The sequence below is a fragment of the Pteropus medius genome, unplaced genomic scaffold (assembly GCF_902729225.1).
Source record: "Pteropus medius unplaced genomic scaffold, Ma_sr-lr_union100, whole genome shotgun sequence".
In the NCBI taxonomy this organism is placed as follows: domain Eukaryota; kingdom Metazoa; phylum Chordata; class Mammalia; order Chiroptera; family Pteropodidae; genus Pteropus; species Pteropus medius.
Genome location: NW_024347791.1, coordinates 15,993,594 through 16,013,571, shown reverse-complemented (window position 1 = coordinate 16,013,571; position 19,978 = coordinate 15,993,594). Strand labels below are relative to the sequence as shown.

Here is a 19,978-nt window from a genome sequence, read left to right as displayed (position 1 = left end):
ATGCTACACGGGGTTGTAGAACTCAAGCAAAAACAATACAGTCTCTTTGGCCTGAAGGCACAGAGAACAGAGTGTGAGATAAATAGAATGACTGAAAATTGAGAGTGGCGATCCCAGAAAGAAGAAAGCCATGGTGATCAGAGGCGGGGTGGCAGTAAGTTCTGCGTATAAACTCCCTTCAAATCCTTAACTGACTTCTGAGCAATACAGGCATAAGTAGGATTCTAAATATCCCAAGGAGAAAATGACATCGAGGCAGTGGAAAGAGCTGAGGAAAGATTGGGGCTGCTGGAATCACAGGGGAAACAGTTTGTAGTCTGAATCCTGACAAGTTAGAATAGTTTGGTCAACAATTTGGGCTTTCCATTGAAACACCAGAGAGACCTTAAGAGTAAAGACCATATAACAAGACTAATAGGTTTGCCTTGTAACTAAGAGAAAATGAAAATAGATCCAGTAAACCATAAGACCAAGACTCCGGTACTTTGACTGCTTACTCAAACAAAATCTGACACTCTTCAGAATAAGATCACAGAATACAGAGTCTCTACAATATATCATTTCAAAATTAAAAATTACTAGACACAAAGAAATTTTTTATTGTGATACATAGTCAAGAGAAAAATCAATCAGTATAAACAGATTGACAAAGAACCCAGATATTGGAATTATGAGATAGGAATTTCAGAAGAGATTTAATGACCGAAAAGAAACCAAATGTATATCCTAAAACTAAAAAAAAATATTATCTGATATTTTTTAAAAATCACTAAATGAAATTAATAGCATATGAAGAAAATAGAAAAAATATCAGGGATCTTGAAAGTGGATCAATAGAAATCATCCAAATTGAAATACAGAGAGAAAAAAGATTGGGACCAAAACGAACAGAGTCTCAATGACATGTGGATCAGTATCCAGACTTCATATAGGTCTAAATCGATTTCCAGGAGAAGGACAGAGAAAGAATAGAGAGAGGAAAAATATCCATGTATCAAAGCTGTTGAATGAACCCAGTAGATAGATATTAAGATAACCATATTTAGGAACATAATAGGCAGACAGCTGAAAACCAGTGATAAAGGAGAAAATCTTTTTTAAGTATTTTTTAAAATTTATTATGGTAACATTGATTAACAAAATCTAATAAGTTTCAAGCGTACAATTCAACAGTAAGTCATACATATATATCACATCGCGTGTTCATCACCCATAGTTAGATTTCTTTCTGTCACCACATATTTGACCCCTTTTATCCCATCTATCCTATCCTTCTCCCTCTCCCCCCACCACACCCTCTGGTAACCACTAATCTATTCTCCATGTCCATGAATCTGTTTGTTTGTTGCTTTTAGATTAATATCCCACATAGAAGTGATAGCATGTGGTTTTTAACTTTTTCTGACTGGCTTATTCTGCTTAGCATGCTTACTTTGTGATTCATCCACGTTGTTGCAAATGGCAGTATTTCATCTTTCTTATAGCTGAGTACTATTTCATTGTATATGTGTACCACATCTTCTGTATCCAATTATCTGTTGTAGGACACTTTGGTTGCTTCCATGACCTGGCCACTGTGAATAATACCGCTATGAGCATCAGTGTGCATATATCTTTTTGGATAAATGTTTTCAAGTCTTTGGGGTAAATATCCAGTGGAAGGATTGCTGGGTCATATGGTAGATCAAGTCTTAGTTTCTTGAGAAACCCCCATACTGTTTTCCATAGTGATTGTACCACTTTGCTGTCCCACCAGCAGTGTTTGAGGGTTCTAAAGGAGAAAATCTTAACACAGGAAAAAAAAAATACATTATATATAGGGGGCAATAATTTCAATAACTTCTGACTTCAGAAGCAATAGAAGCCAGATGACAATGACATGACATCTAGAATTTTATACCTAGTGAAATATCTTTAAAAATTAAAGTGAAATAAAGAAATTTTTAGACAGATAAAAGTTGAGAACATTTGCATACGCAGAACTGACTACAAAAACTGTTAAAGGTTTTGACTGTCTATTTTTTTTTGAATTTTTAAAATCTAAAAGTGCTTAAAGCTCCTCAAAGGGGAAATGATATAATTTGAAAATTCAGCTCTACGGGAAGAAAGGAGTACTAGTAATGGTAGATATGTGGGTAATAGTAAAATACTATTTTTCTTTAAAAAAATCTTTATAAGTCAACTGATAGTTAAAACAAAGATTTTATTGTGGAGGGTTATAACATATGTAGCAGTAAAATATATGACAACAATAGCAAAAAAAGAAAAGAAAAAAATAAAAGCCAGAGTATAAATAGAATTGTACTGTTACAAAGTACTGACATTATCCATAAAGTATTACAATATTAATTCAACATAGGCTGTGATAGGTTAAGCATGTATATTGTACTTTCTAGGAAAATATATAAAAAGGAGTAGATAAAAAGCCAACAGAGGAGAATGTGAAATAAAATTCTAAAAATTACTTGATTATCACTCACACACACACACACACACACACACACACAACGCAACACAAAAAACACAGGAAAGGAAAAACAAAAGAACAAAGAGGGTAAATAAAAAATAAATAGAAAGATAGTAGACTTAAACCCAACTATATCAAAAATTAAATGAAATGTGAATGGATAAAATACTCCTATTAAGAGGCAGAGATTGTCAGACTGGAGTAAAAAACAAACAAAACACTAAAGAGCCCAACTATATGCTCTTTACAGGAGAGGTACTTTAAATACAAAAGACACAAGTTGAAAGTTAAAGGATGGAAAAGATACATTATATGCACATTAATTATAAGAAAGGTGATATTGCCATATTATTATCAGACAAAGTTGACTTCAGTACAGAATATTACCAGAGATAAAGAAGGTCATTTCATAATGATAAAAAGAATTGATTTACCCAGAGATCCAACCATGGTAAGTGTACATGCATCTACTAATTAAACTGCATATAAACTTGAATTGAGCAAAAAAAAGTTGTCCCTTATTTTATTTTATTTTATTTTATTTTTTTGTGGGAGAGCTCCTATGCTTCCTGTGGCTGTTGTATGGCAAGGAATGATGTGAGAATAAAGATGGTTTAAATAATGTTCACAGGGAATGTAATTGTATATGCAATGCAGCTAAATGGTATGTTTCTTCCTGCCACGAAACTATATTTGGATTTCAGGTGGTAATTGTTTCTTTTTTAACTTAAAAATAAAAAATGTTACTCTTTTTATGGATATAACCCCAAGATGATGAACTATATTTAGGGATCTCCTTTGCAGACTTTTCCAGCCAAGAGTCGTGACTTTGAAAATAAACTGGGTCAACAACCCAAGGTAGTTTATGTCATGGCTGATATGTCCCCTGTAGTGAGGCCATTCCTTTGGTGTTCTTTCTGGATGTTAGGCTACAGTTGGTTCCACCGATTGTTGAAATCCTGGCATTAAAGCAGAGATAGCAATCAGTATGCAGTCTTGATGCTCTATCATAATAATAATCTCATGCACAACAACACATCGAGTCATCCCGCTATTTAAAATTTCCCATGGAATTGTTTGAGATGCAGAATTAATTGCAAATTATAGAAAAACTCTCATATTGACTCAACAAAATGAATCATCAGAGACTTTTAGGAAAAGAAAGGGAGAATCAGAGATTTGTTGAATTCAAAAGGATCCCTGTCAGTCATCTCAAGCAGCAATTTCCAAATTTAATGATCATAAACATCACCTGTAGATATTGTTAAAGTGCAGATTCCCAAGTATCATCCTCAGAGATGCAAATTTATGGTCTAGGATGAGACCCAAGAATCTAAACTTTTAACAACTTCTCCATGCAAGTGGCCTCAGACTACACTTTGAGAAACATTGATCTAGTTTCAACAGATGATACATCACAAGTGGCTTCCAGCATCTGCTTGAATTCCTCCAGCTATGGTATGTTCAACACCTTACAAAGCTGTCCATTCCATTCTAGCAAGGTCTCCCTTGTTCTAAGCATGGGTCCTTCTCAGCCTCCTGTATCTTTAGGCTTTTCTCTCTGAAGCTACACGGAATAAGCCAAATATCTCTCCTATTATGATGGTCTTTTATAATTTTTAATATAGTTATTGGGTCTCCTTAATAAACCTTCTAGGTTAAATACTACCCATTACTAAAATGAATTGCTGTTTAGACATATCACCCATCTTTATGTTTTCAGTCTGCATCTTAAAATGCAATATCAGAGCTGAAAATATTTTCGATTATCCTCACAATTACGAAGTGCAATGAAGGTCAGTACCTCCCCTGGTTTGCCTTCATGGGTTTGCTTGTTTTTTTTTTTCTCTCCCCTCCTCCCACTTCCACCCCTGACCCATGGATGTTGCCGTTTCCCCTTGAGAACTGGATCTCTGAAGGTAGGGCGTCTCCTCCCACATGCTGGGGGCGGGGGTGGGGAGCCTGGCCCACCCGAGGTATGGTCCTTAGCTCCACCTGGGGTGTGAACCTAGGATCTTCTGCATGCAAAGCAGACATGCTAACCACTACACTATGGAGCTACCCTGGGTTTGCTTGTTTTTAAAAACAAGGTAGTGTAATTTTTCCAACTTCGTTCTTTAAAAAAGATGTTTTGGCTATCCTAAGCCTTTTGCTTTTACATATAAATTCACAATCAGCTTTTCAAGTTATCCAAAGAACCCAGTGGTATTTCAATTTGAATCGCATTGAATCTATACAACAATTTAGATAAAATTGACTTTTTAACAACATTTGTTTCTATAATTCATGAACATAGTATATCTCTCCATTTATTTAGGTTTTCTTCAATTTCTTTTCTGTCACATTTTCTGTTTTGTGAAGTCGATCCCTAAATATTTCATATTTTGATATTATTGAAAATATTAAAATTAAAGTTCCAATTGTTGCTAATATGTTGACATACCATTAATTTTTATATATCGTGTCTTGTAACGGTGCTAAGCTCATTTATTGTAGTTTTTAGTGGATTCCATAGGATTTTGTGTTTAGATTATAATGTATTTGTGAAGAAAGACAGTTTTACTTCTTTCTTTCTGATATGAGTGCCTTTAGTTTTTTTCCCTTGTTTATTTAACTGATGGACTACTGTTACAATGCTGGTTAGAAGTAGGGATGGTGGATAGCCCTTTTTCTGATCTTAGAGGAAAACTTTCAGATTTTCACCATTAGGTGTGATGTTAGTTATTGGTTCTTTTGTAGAAGCACTTTATAAGTTTGAGGAAGTGCCTATCTAGTCCAACTTGCTTAGATTTTGGGGGGTTTTGTTTTGTTTCAAATCAAGAATGAAGCAGGAATTGGTATTTATTTTTCTATAAAGGGACAAACAATAAGTACTTTAGGCTTTCTAAGATATATATCACGTGTGTCCCATATTCTTTTTTTTTTAACAGCCCTTAGAAAATATAAAAAACATTCTTAGCTTGTGGACCATGGGCCTAGTATGCTGATTCGTGACCTAGAAGTTTGTTATACCTACAATTTTCACAACACACACTACAGGACAGTAGTATTAAATTGCCAAGCCTCCACAACCCCAGTTTTGAGGTACTAGAGAAATGGGATGAATTGACACCTACTTTTAGTCTTTGAATACATTACTTTTTATTAAATAGTTCCATGAAGTGATAGCAATATTTGTTTGCCTATATTGACTTAATAGTATTGAGAGAATAGTAATGAAAGTTGATATAAATATTATAATAAGCAATTGAAAATTAGAATGCCTTCATCTTTTGCTCATCTGCAAAGTTTCCAGTCATCAAAGAATAATACATTCTGTTCTCTGTTGGTCTAGATGGGCCAGCCACTCATGCATTCAGTGCTTTCAGCCCTTTTACACTTGCAAATCTGACTATTACAACACTCACCTCACAAACTGACTAAAGGAAGTTGAGGGTCTTCTGAGATTTCTTGGGCTTCCATTTCCTCTGTCTATGTGTTTTACACAGGGAACTTGCTTCTCTATATCTATTTCCTGGATATAGACCAGAAAAAATTCCACAGAACATAAAATTTACATTTTCTTCTATGCCTTCATATTTGAAAAAATATTTTGAGCAGAAATAGTTTGACCTCTAAAAATATTGTTACCAGAACAGGAAAAGTTTTTAAAATATAGCTTTCCATCATTGTGTCTTTTTTATTGCTAACATTATTTTTAAATGATCATACAATAAATTTTACTTTTTTTCCTTTTGGTATGCAGTTCTTTGAATTTTAACACATGTATAGATTTATGTAACCACCATCATAAACAGCATACAGAAGAGTTCCATTACCCCACAAAAGCTCTTCACACTGTTTATAGTCACAATTTCCCCCTATACTTAGCCACTGATCTGTTTTTCATCACTGTCATTTTGTCTCTTTAAGAATGCCATATAAATGGAATCACACAATATGTAACCTTTTGAGATAGTTTCTCTTAGCATGCTGTGTTTGAGATTTATCCAATTTGTTGCAAGTATCAATAATCTATTCCTTTTTATTGCCGAATAGTATTCCATTGTATGAATTTATCACAATTTGCTGAAGCATTCATCTGTTGAAAGACAGAACACTTGGGTGGTCTTTAGGCATTGACTGTTAGTGGTAAAGCTGCTATGAGTTTTTGTATGCAGGTTTTTGTGTGGACATAAGTTTTCATTTCTCTAGGGTAATAATCCAGAAGTAGGAGAGCTGGATTATATGTTAACTTTATAAGACTCTTCCAAACCACTTTCAGAGTGGTTGTATCATTTTGCATTCCCAAGAGTAATGTATGAAAGTCCCAGTTGCTCTGTATCCTTGTCAGCACTTGGTATCATCAGTATTTATATTTTAGTCATTCTAACAGGTATGCAGCAGTATTGAGTCATGGTTTAAATTTGTATTTCTCTAATAGATAATAATGCTGAATGTCATTTTATATGTTTATTTATCATTTTTATACCTTCTTTGGTGAAGTGTCTGTTCAGCCTTTTACTCATTTTTAATTTGAGTCTTTGTTGTCTTTTTGAGCTTTGAGAGTTCTTTGAATACATTGGATACAAGTCATTTATTGGATACATAATTTGCAAATCTTTTCTCTTTCAAATCTTTTCTTCACTTGACAGTATTTTTAACACAGCAAAGTTTTTAATTTTGATGAAGACTAATATATCAAAATTTTATTTTATGGTGATATTTTTGGTTTCAGTTCTAAGAAGTCATCATCTAATTCCAGGTCATGAAGGTATTTCTCTTATATTTTTTTTCTTAAAATTTTGTATGTTTATGTTTCACATTTACTTCTATGATCTACTTTGAGTTAGTATTTGAGTAAGGTGTGAAGATAGTTAAGTTCATGTTTTTACATATGAAAGGCTAACTGTTCCAAAACCAGAACCATTTGTTGAAGTAGAAAAGACTATCTTTTCTCCATTGAATCACTTTTGTCAATCACTTTTGTCAGATATCAAATGGCCTTATTTGTATATGTCTATTTCTGGACCCTATTTTCTTTCATTGATCCATGTGTCGACCTCCTTGCCAATTCTAAATTGCCTTAATTACTGTAGCTTTATGGTAGGTCCTGGGAATCTTATACCAAAGAGTTCCAACTTTATTCTTCTTTTGCAAAAATATTTTAGCTCTTCTAATTCCTTTTCTCTTCCACATAAATTTTAAAATAAGCTTGTCTATAGATACACAGCATGTATAATCTATACAAAAATATTCTGCTGAGATTTTCATTGATATTTCTTAAATCTATAGCTAACTTTGGGAGAACTGACATGTTTACTATGCTGAGTCTTCCAAATCATGATCACAGTATATTTTTTCATTTATTTGGATCTCCTTTGATTTCTTTTGTCAACATTTCACAGTTGAACATATAACAACTACAGCATGTTAATTACAGTTGTTATATAGTTATAGTTGTTAAATTTATAATTAAGTATTTCAATTTTTGGAGCTATTATATATGGTATGTATTTCTTAGATTTTAGTTTCAATTTTTCATTGTTTATATTTAGAAATATAATTCATATTTATACGTTGAACTTTTATCCCCTCTGTTTCTTTACAGAGTCCATTAGCAAATGCTGAATAGTTTCCCATAATATTTAGCTCTCAGTGGAGAAAGGAGAGCACTAGGCCCCTTGAGGCTAAGACACAGCATAGAAGCAGGACAGGGAAGCACGATGCATGTGAAATAACCTAGGTTTAGGTAAAATGAGACGGTTATTGGATCCCATCCTGTCTTCTCTACTGCTTCTCAAATGTGTGAACTTCCCTTTGCACAGGCCTGTCACATTGTAGTTATCAGCAAATATTAGCTTTCTTTAAAGAGGAGAAAAGATAGAAAAGTCTAGAGCCATCATTTTCAGACTTTTTCTCTTTTTAAGCATGGGAGCTCTTTATTCAAACATCAGCCTATGTGTCGAACCTATAAAAAATGAACTGCCGTAGCAGAGTTGTTCAGGGTCCTAGCCCTATTTGTCGGGTCTATTTCTAGACCCTACCCTATCCTCTCATTAATACTCACTATTCCCTAAAATTTCAGGAAGTGCTGTTCGAGAAAAAAAGTGACTGCAGCATGATGTAAGAATCCCCAGAAGATAGCCAGACTGCATGGAATCAGAGCAGAGAAATATGTTCATTCTTGCTACTCAAAGCGCAGTCCCTGGACCAGGAGCATCACTTGAATCCCAGGCCCCATGCAGACTGACTGAATCAGAATCCGAATTTTGATATGATACCCTGCTGATCTGTGTGTGCAGTTTGAGAAACCCTAGTACTGTGTGAGGAGGAAGCATGCAATAGAGTCATCACAAAATATGAGGCATACCAAAAGAGCTCAACTAAATTTTGCCAAAGCTGCACTCCATTAATCCTCTTTAGAAATTTAATAATTTGTGTAATATTATTAGCATTTTTCAGATTTCTTCAGGGAGTATGAGTTTATTAAAAGAATAATACATTTTATTTATCTTTCTCTTTGACCCTTCAGACCCATTTTTGGATTTCTAAATTATCTTTTGATTATGCCAACAACCTCCCATGAGGATTAGTGAATTGTAATCATTTTGTTGTTTTTTTTTAAACAAAACAAAACATTCCAGCCACAAACAGAAATTCATAATTATCTGACTCTGTAATGTTAGTTTTAAATGGAATATTAGCTATTTGAATAAAAAGGTACTGCACACAAATAATTAAACAAGATAACGAACACCCAGGCAAGAATCTCTTTTTTCCCACAGTAGTAGCTCTGCAGCTCTCCATCAAGATGCTGGCATTCTTTTTGTAAATGATTGATTTTTCCACATCTGAATACTGATAAATCTATAACTAGCTCTGATGTTAATATTATGCTAGGATGAAAAACAGAATAATAATGACACAGCAGGGGTTACAACACTGAAAGAGAAATTGAAATTTTCGCATATTGAAAGGGGATTTATCTATTTCTTTGGTGATCTGACCTGAAGTCGAGAAATTGTAGTGTCCTTCCAGTTCCTTCATTTATAAAGTTTGGATTACTTAGCGATTTTTCAAACTATTTTATACTATGGAACCCTTTGTGCCAAGGAAATGGTACAAGCAGCCCTATATGTGAAAGAAATAAAAAGGGACAGCTTGACGCAAGTTGAGGTGACAGCCAGGTTTGAAACTCCTGGGGAAGTTGCTCTCTAAAGTGTAGCCTAGCTCTGAAGCTAGAGTAGCACAATAAGTGGCGCTTGAAAATTAATGGGTTAAAGTCAACTGGTATTCATCTAAATAATTTTATATTTATTCTTGATAAGAAATGATTTACAAATTACATTGCTGAGGAGAATCTCTGTTAAATATAAAGTAAATGAGTCATGGCACTTACTGGGTTGAAATCAAGTGTATCAAATTCCATCAGTTCTTTCTGAGAAATACCCACATTTCATTTTCTATTCATTCTCTCCTTGCAGTTCTCACAGCCACCATCCTAGCTCAGGTAAACAGGACTCCTGTCTGGACAATTATGACACCCTCCCAAAAAGCTTCCCAGCAGCTCCAATCTTTTGAGGGAAAAGCTAAGGTGTGTACATACCAAACAGGCAAGAGATCCTGCAATTTGTTCCCGGCTTTGCTACAAAGCCACACCACCATGGAGAACAGAGTCCAAAGACTCTTACTTGGCACGAGGGGTTCTCTAGATAGCCTCTACTGAGTCTTGCATTTCTCGTGCTCTTCTTGGTGAGCCTCCCAATCCAGCCAACGGGAGCTATTCTCTCTTTCTGATTTACACCACTCCCAGTGCCTTTCTCTTATCACTCCCTTTGCCTATCCTATCCTATCTATCCTCTTTATGTCTACATAAAACCCACCTTTCAAAGATTGAGCTCAAAAGCTACCTCTTCCCTGAGTCCTTCCTGAGTCTCTCTGACCTTCCCAAAGTCCTCTCCATCCTTGCTCCCTAAACTAGTAATCATCCTATTACTTAATATATCCATGCACCCTACTGTGAGCACTTACCCCATTTCAGTTTGAGTTATAACTCTATACCATTAGCTCATGTTATTTTCTTATTGGTTTTCCATTGACTATTTGGAACATAAACTATGTCTTGTTAAATTCTGAATCCCTCATGGTGTCTAATACATGTCAGAAACATACCAGATATGTAATGAATAAAATATTGTCTGTCTTCTGTAATATGATTATTGTCTCCCTGAGAAAACCTGTGTTACAAAAACAATTCTTTCGATGGGAAATGGCGGTTGTGGCTATTAAATTCAGGGCCATAAAATTATTTTTCCTACAGAATTATAAGAATAAGACTTTTTAATAGCTCTTAGTGTATTTTGTTACTGTGAGTGGATATAAAATACTGAATAAGCATAACTCGCAAAAACAACCTAATGCTTCTTTACTTCTTATTAACCCACCCATTTGGAGCTTCTTGATCTTTATCACCTTTGATCCTTAACTTGTGTTTTACATACAATACTGTTCCCAACTAACCACAATGAACCAACTGTAGAGAGGGTAACTGAAAGACCAGGATGCAATAGGGAACTCCGTTACCTAAATTAATTATGACTCTCTTTGCTTCGAGTGGAGAAGTATAAATTATAATACCATTATCTTCTATAGGAAATGTTGAAAAAGAGAGAATGTTTATTTTCAATCTCACCCTCTATATTTCCATTGGTATTCTGCCCTCTCTTCCTGTGGGAATTGATGGAAACCTTTCTTCACTTACCTAATACCCTTCTCCCCATAGGAGGAAGAGTAAACTGACTGGTCAGAGATCATGTCATTCAGGGGCCATGGTTTTAGTGGTGGACAGAATCTCTCCACACTGCAGCTCTAAAGCTTCTTTCTACTCCCAGGTCCACAGCTGATTGGAAAAGTAGATTTGGAGCCTTCTCAGTAGACTGAGTCAATCAGGTAAATCCTATAACCTGGATTCAGGAGAGTATTAGAAAGATTCCATGTAGGCCTCAAGTATAAGTTGTGTTGTCTAATTCAGATATTACCAGCCCCTACATTTTGAGGAGTATTGGATGTTTTCTCTGCCAGTTGCAAAGGCTATACTTGATTCCCTTTGGCTTGTTATCTTTACCTATTCTCTATCAGTCGGAACATAGAAAATTGTTACACAATTTAGGTGAGATAAATTATACTATCTGCTTGAAGCTTGGTGGTTTTTAATAAATGCTCATTCTCTTCTATTGGTAACTACCAATGAAATTGTAGGTGACAGAAAGATCTAGGATCAGAATCTGGGTATATGGTCATAAATGTGAGCACTTGTTTATTAAAAGAAAGTATACCCTTTAAAAATTGAAAGACACTATTCTGGAATTTATTAATCTCAAAATGTGTGATCAATTTATTATGTACTTTCTTCATGCAAGGCACCAAACATAAAGACATGGTCCTGTCATCAAAGAATGAGCTTTGGTGTGTTTTGAATGTCTATTCTCCCTCCAAGGACCACTGCGGAATGAGATGCAGAGTCTCAGATTCTAGATTACTCCCATGTCCCTAAGTAGTCTCTCCATCCTTGTGTGGTTTCTTAAGGAGTTTGCCTACACCTACAGGATTACAATAATAAAGTGTACAGTTTAAACCTCACAAGAAGCTTTTAAAATCTCTCACCAATAGTCTCCCTGGTAATTCCTCCGAAAATTTGTAGAGCTGGGTTTGCCGGGTCTCTCTTAGTGCTTGTCTTATGGTCTTGGAAGTCAGCCATGCCTAATTGCTCTAACATAGTTTTCTCATTAGTAGGTCATGAAGTCAATTTAGTAGGTCTTGACCAGCATTTTTTAAATTAAAAAGACCATACCAGATTAGAAGTATCAAAGTGCATCATAGTTATCTTTTACAAGTATTTTTTTCCTATGAAATATTAGCTGATGTAAGATATTTTTTAGTGTGGGTGGACATCAAAAATGTTTTTAAAACATGTTCTAAAAAAACAAGGTCTTACATTATAAGTGCCAAGAATATTCATGGAATAAATGTCAAGAGTTAGACTTTAGGTTTAAGCTGTACTTCATAGGTTATTTTCTTCTAGGTATTTTCATTAAAATATATGTAGCTGGCATTAGATAAATGGTCTTCTCTTTGGTTACAACTGCATGAACCAATCGGCTAAACCTTCCCCTGATGTCATGTTTATCTCTACCACCACCTCCTTCTCCTCCTCATATTTCCATGGGGAAATCTCTTTAATAGCACCCCCAGATCTAGTTCCTTATGGAGTGGAGTATTCCTGCTGTATTCTCTGCATCTCCTGAAAGTGAGTACATGGTCTGTCCACCACCAGAAATAACCCAGTTTTACAGCTGCCCAGAAATCCACATATAGTCCAAAGGATGGGCAGATTTTTGCTATCATTGTTGTTGTTCTTCTCGAGCCTCCTTCTGCTATGTTGTCTCTGCCTGGAATCAGCCTCTCCCTTGGAAGTCCTTCCTCCATTCTTTTCCACCCACTTCTCCTTGGGGAGCTCAGCTTCATTCTGCCACCACTCTCTATGCTCACACCAGCTAGTCCTATTTCAAGCTGTCACCATTCAGATCAAAATTAGCAGATTCTTGTCACCTGGATTTTCCTATTCTTGAGAGTAGAGTTCTCTTAAAACTAAAATCTTTCTCTGGCTGACACCACTCACTCCTGAAGACATAGCTGTAATGTGTTGTGATTAAAAGGAACAACAGTAGGAAGAAGCAAAGGGGATGAAGTAGATAGAACATTCTATCCTGCCCTACTGATTTTATCTCACTAGACTGAGTCTCTGTTCTCAGCACCACAAGAGGTCTCCACACTGGACAGTTTGTGAGCTGACACAGAGATTTCTAAAGAACTTATGCTTTTATCCCACTGAATAATATTTGAATCAAAGTATATTTAAAATATAGATATACATTAGTCCCTTCTCAGTGTCCTATAGTTCTATAATTGCTCAGAGAAGGAAGTGCTGTTAAGGGCTAGAATAGTGACAGAAGGTTTTGTGCATAGATGAGGCTAGAAGCGAACCTGTGAGGGTGGGCAGAATTTGCAGAAGTGAAGCAATGTAAATAGGACTTTGTAGGCAAATATGAAAAACAGACATAGCAGAAAGGGATCAGAAGACCGAGTCTGTGTACCAGGCTAGTGGGATGGAGACTGGACTCTGTCGTGAGGTAGAATGAAAATGTATATTAAGACCAGACGCTCATAAATATACTTGAATGCCAGTGACAGAGGGAAAACTTGACGGTCTTTGAGCAAATGAAAATGGCATTTTAGAGAGATTAACGTTCTACTTGGTGAAGTAGGCTTTGGGGCAAATAGACATCTAGCAAAGGTAGATCATGAGAGGAACCACTACAGTAATGAGGCTTGAGCAACCAGGGTCCCAGCTAAAGTGATGCAGTGGGAACCAAGAAGGAAGCACAGATCTCAGGGTTTTTATAGGACGATGTGCCACTGCTTAGAGCAATCCAATCAGCAACACTTTATTTAAGCACTCTTCTCAAACCAGTTAATTTGCCCTTCAGATGTATCTTCCCTGAATATGTAAACTCTCTCATTAAGATACAAGCCATATGCCTTCTTTGAAGCTAAGCCAGACCCCACCTAACGCTGGCCTTTACCTCTTTTTTCTCATTGGTAATCAGCTCACTGAAGCAGATGTTACTTCCTGACTCCAGAGATGCCAACAGCCTCAAAAAGAAATGGATTATAGAATTGGGGTCTGCACTCAGCATGATCCAAATATGGAAATCAAACTGAGGCCTTCCTAGGCTCCATGCTTGGCCAGGAGAATGAGAAAGGGCTTAACGTTGGGCCTCAAAAGGCACTGTGGTTACCAGAGTCATAGCGGGCCCATTTACTTGCCTACAGAAAGTCTTGCCAGTAACAACAATTAAACGCTAATGGCGTACTTTCAATTTACCTCCATGGATTAATTTGGCAAATATTTACTGGCTATATACCAGGCATTAAACAATGCTTCAGGGATAAAGAGACTCAAAGGGCACAGTTCTTGCCTTTGATAAAGTTTCCAGCTGGGTAAAAGACAGAGACCTATCAACAAGTAAAGAACATTACAGTGGAGGGCCACTGCTTATCCTCTGCACCAAAAAATTGTAATGATCTGATGCTGTAGAGATAGCGAGTTTGGGATTAAAGTCTTCCCACTGCATACTTTTCAATAATCACTTGGAAGGTCAAGAAGCTACATAGAAACACCTTACATTAAACCTTTTATTTGAATAAAAGCTAAAAGGAAAATTAAAATCAATAAGTTCTCAGTACAACCTGGGAGTCTTCCTCAGAATAAGATTTTTGCCTTCTTTCTGGGGCCTTTATTTAACCAGTGGTAGTTGCACCGTCTGACCTTCTTATACAGAAGCCTTGAACTTCACGATGTGAAGGCCCCTGTTCTCCGTCCCTAGAGTGAGTCAGACTGCCGACACTTAGCAGCAGAGAATTTCAACCAACAGCAATAGGAATAGCAGGAATTGGAAGGAAGATAGCCCAAGCTCTTAGTGAAATCCTTCTGAAAGAGTTGCAGAAAGAGAGTCCAGAGGTTTTGGTCTAGGAAGTTTAGAGAAACTGGAAAGCTATTGGTGAACATTAAATTTTCTTTGTGAATTATAACCATTTCTTTACAGAGAGAATCCTGTTCCTCAAAGGAATCGCTTTTCAGTGACAACAATAGAAGTCATCTTAGGAAAAGATTAACCCAGGATCACTAAGTAAAGAACATACTTTTTTTATTAGTCATTTAATTTATATTTTTCTGTAACAGACTGTTGGTCTTTGCTAAGAATTAGAACAATATATGATGATGAGTCATTGCTTTTCTTTTTGTTTTAAAGTGTTTTTGTTTCATCGTGTTTTGTTTTTTAGTTTAAATGAGGTGGTTTCTAGTGAAGGGGGATATGCAAGGTTAAAGTTGGAGTAAGCTAAGAAAGAGCTGTTGACTGGAAATAAATGCTGTCATTATACTGACTTTAAAGATTATTTCAAACCTTAGGAAGAGAAGAAGAAATTGAGAATCTTTTTTTTTTTTTAATAGAAATTGTAGATATCACGTCTCTAAATAGTTTCAGGCTAGTTTCTTTGGAAAGTATATTGCTTCCTTCCCTACCTCCCATATCCTTGTTACGTTTAGCTTAATAATAATGTGAGAGGCCAAAAAAGCTTTTAAAGCTGATTTCCTTCAGTTTGTAATTCCTTGCCAGCAACTGGAGGACTGGTTGGCCATGACTTCTGCAGTCTCCTGGCTATTTGTGAAAGCATAAAATGAAACAAAGTACACACATGTCCACACACACACACACACACACACACACACGCCAGTGCAAAATAGCACCACAGAAAAATATGTTGACATTAACTTAATTTCATTAAAACTGGAAGTGGTAAAAGAGATAATAAATCCCATTAGTAGATTATTTTCTTGTCCTCAAAGTGAAGTGACTGCTGATCAACAGCATTTCCCAGAGAGGTAAGTTATATGCTACATTTGGGTGTAGTGGAGACAAGGCCTGGATCTTCTGTAAGTCAAGGACAAGCCAAAGTCATGGACTCTGGAAACGTTGAAGTGAAATCACAGGTTGTTTTCTGTGTTTTTCAAGTGAACACAAATAATTTGACAGCTATGTTTCATGCCACTGGAGTCCTGTGAACACCCACCCATCCCAGAAGTCACTTAGGGGGTATGCAGCAAAGTAATTAGTAAGTTATCCAGTTCAACTGTGCAGCCAGGTGCCAGAGGTGGTCAGCAGATTTAAGGTGATTATTTTACATGTGGAGTAATGCAGAATTCCACAGTTCCTCTTCTTGCCGACTTATGAATTTTTCTCTTGTTAATCAAAAAAATTCTAGAAAGTTGTATGAGTCACAAAGGCACTGAAAAACATCAATACAATGTACATTGAACCAAAGTTCCCCCACGTCTAAATTATTCTCTAGTAATGATGGTTTCACATAGTTTAACATTTTAAAGCATATGTTATCAGCCTTCCAGTAAGTCTAGCATGGCTCTTCCTGCAAAGAGAGAGCCATTACCTTTATTCAAATTAAAACACAAAGAGCTCGATTTCCCATTCATGAGGAGGGTCAGTGAACGTTCGATGACAAGTGACCAAAGAAGCTACCAGCTCTATTTCACCACTCATTCTTCAGTTTGTACATATTAAGTCCAGTCAAGGAGAGAACTGTAAGAGACTCCGTCTTCCTTTGTTCCAGGTGGAACGGCACAATATAGCAATATAAATGGCTCCCTTCTCTTACCACAGACTCATCCTTAAATATCATTTCTCTAAAGAGATGGTACCTGACCAATGGTTTAATGGAAGGGGCATGCAAAATCCTGCAGTAATTCGTTCAAAGATATATCATTCGTTGATGGAAGAGCCTAGACAGTAAGCTCCACTGTTTGAGTTCAGTTCATTTTCCATGATGTGCAGATTGTAAATGGTGGATTTTGATTCATGTTCTGAAGAGCAAGAGGATAGGAGTATTTGATTGTGGCTAATCACATGCTGAGCCTATGACATAAATTCATTCAGTCTAGCTTTTCTGGTATTTATATATTTCTATAATATGCCAGCTCTAGTCTTCAGAGTTGCCTACGTATAAGATTCTGAACAAAAAAATCCTAAACTTCTTTCCCTATATTTGCAGTTCTCCTTCATTTTCACTTCTTCCAACTCAAACTTTGAGGTTCCATGACTGTTTATATAATCAGACACTTTGTTTCGGAAACAGCACAACTAATGTTTTTGTGAGGAAATGCCCTGCAAATGCTCAAAACCTCAAAATGATTTTCAAACCTCTATTTTCTTCTTCCTTTCTTTTTTTAATGGAAAGCACAATTAAAGAGATTTTAGGGGAGGGTATGGCATGCAACACCCTCAGCCACTTTTCAGAGGTTTTTTTTTTTTTTTGAAGGGTGTGATTACAGCTGTTTAAGCTTAAAATTATTTACATTTAGCAAAATCTTGATTTTAAAAAGTCATATGATTATATATAAACTAAAACATGGCAAGGAATCAAAAGTTGACATTTTTCATGGACATATTTTGCCCATTGGCTGTGGCTTCTGAAGGGTGCTTATCAGGGGTTGGGTTGGTGGGAAATGATAAACGAAGACTGAAGAATGAGAATTTCGCCTAGCGAGTCATATTGGGTTGCAGCTGAATTTGAAAACAGCAGGTAGTCATCAGAAGGGTTTATATGAAATCTAATGGATCAGAGAGAGAAAGCAAGGGGAAATTATTTCTTTTCATACAGGGCCAGTTTCTCATCTGATGTAAGTCTTGGAGAATTAGCCAACATATGGAAATTATCCCCATGTGGTCATATGGGATAGCAGTATGAGGAATTGTTAAAGGAACAGGAATATTTAGCTTTGTAAAGAGAAGATCTGGGTGGGACAGATAGCTCTTTTCAAATATTTGGAAGGTCAGCATGTGGAGGAGGGAGTATTTTGTGTTGCTCCCGTGGGCCAAGCAGAGTCAATGGGTAGACCTTGGAGAGACAGGCTGTGGTTTAATATTCTCTAGTCTCCCACTAGGGCAGCAGGGCATGGCTGTTTCCTCATGGCAATATGGGCTCATGTGAGAGGACAGGAAGCTGTTTCTGGAGCCATTACCTAGGAACTGAGATGGGAACTGAGGAGACTGGCCCAGCTCTGGGACTGACAGCAAAGTTTCAGCCTATCAGGCATGGCTTGACTCCAAATGCAATATCCATATTCAGTTCAGGCAAAAAGGTAGCAAGGAGGAATGGAAGGCACCCAGAATTTGAAGTCAGGAAGGTCTAGGTTGAAACCTTGGTGCTGTCATATATTATCTGTGTAACTTTTGGAGAGTTGCTTGGCTTCTCTGAGTTGCAGTTTCCTGATCTGTACAGTGGGGATAGCATGACCTATGCAGATGGACAACTGTTGTTCATGTCCACTCAGCATTCTCTCTTGCTGCTCCAGTAAAAGCACCTTGATTTCCTCCAAGTAAAGTCCTAGTGTAAATCAAGGTGGCCTGCCAGTCCCTAGATCATGAAATTTTGCCTCTGTGGATTTTTAATTCTGAGTGCAGTGACCCAGGGATGAAAATCTTTGGATTATGTCAACTATTACTGAAAAGTGAATATTTAAAATTAATTATTTTTTAAAAGAAAATAAAATGGTTGGAGCTGATTCTCTCTGAGGATGGCACCATGAAGGAATTGCCCATCGTATCTGCTGTCTGGATTTCCTGAGCCACCAGGTTGTTCAGCTTCTTCTTCAGTTCTATGGGCTACCCCATGTTCTTTCAATAGATCGTGATTTTGCATAAGTGAGCTGAATCAAGTTCTGTCATTTGCAAAAAGAAAGAACTGTATCTGTACGCTTACCTTAATGGGGTTTCTAAGTCAATTAAATGAGAAAATATATAGATAAAGCCACTGACACTGTCCTAGTGTCTGGCACATAACAGATATTCAATAAATGGTAGCTGTTATGACTATCAGGTACTGTGGGGCCAAGATGAAGTAGTGAATTCCAGCACATAGGGAAAGCCACATTCTGACGTTAAAGTAGGCACACAGAATCAGGGGTTATCTATTCTCAAACATCAGGCCGCAGCCACTAAAGTTGGCTTGCCCATGATACTTGGTAGGACTCTGCGACTCTGAAAGTGATAAAGCTTAGACTGAAAGCTCCCAATCAGAAGGTAATGGGAAAAGACCCTATACTACACGTTTGAGTTTTATTTGTTGTGAGTGTGTAGGTTGGAGGTCATTTGTTGGTGGTCAAAGAAATCTTCCCACATTTGGGAGGAAGGCTGGACTTGAGGGTCTCCAAGGTCTCCCCCAACTCTATGCAATTCCATGCACTTGACGCTCCAAATGTCACAGACTTGCGTGCAAGGACAGGAGACTCAGGGACTCCAGTTACCAGGAAACACTAATTTTCCTCCTATCTCCCTGGTAGTGCTTTTGCATGTGCTATTCCCTCTGCTCCCTAACGCCCTTCTTTACTTCAGCCATCAGACTGACTACTCTTGGTCTTTCAAGATTCAGTTTAAGGGTCAGGTCTACTCCAAAACCTTCCATCCACCTTCATCACTCCCATCCTTGCTCCCCTTCTCAGTGTCCCTGAGCACCTTGTGTTCCAGCAGTCAGCACACTGGGTTTTCTTGGCTGGTTCTTTACCCCATCTCAACTATGAGGTCAAGACAGAGGCCAGATCTTGTTCATTGTGTATCCTCAGTGTTCAGCGTGATGAACACTGCGGCACAGAGTAGGCATTCACAAACATTTGAAGAAGGAAGGAAGAAAGAGAAGGAGTTGGTGAGGAGGAAGTAGAGAAGGAGGGAGAGAGATGTATCAAAGGAAAAAGACCCTATACTGCACATTTGAATTTTATCTGTTGTGAGTGTGTATGTTGGAGATCATTTGTTGACATTTGTTCTTATAGTTGGAGACCCAATTATGCAAATGTGTTGAAACTGGAAAGATGAAAACTTTCACTAATCACAACTTACT

At 36.9% G+C, this 19,978-nt stretch overlaps 1 long non-coding RNA gene across 1 annotated transcript; it reads right to left on the bottom strand.

Annotated features, from left to right (window-relative positions):
• Positions 1-2,985: 2,985 nt before the first annotated feature.
• LOC120615045 (uncharacterized) lies at positions 2,986-15,147 on the bottom strand. Its single transcript, XR_005656184.1, has 3 exons — positions 12,113-15,147; positions 11,211-11,412; positions 2,986-3,426 (listed from the first exon to the last, which is right to left on the bottom strand). It is a non-coding gene; the product is annotated as an uncharacterized LOC120615045 (long non-coding RNA).
• Positions 15,148-19,978: the final 4,831 nt, after the last annotated feature.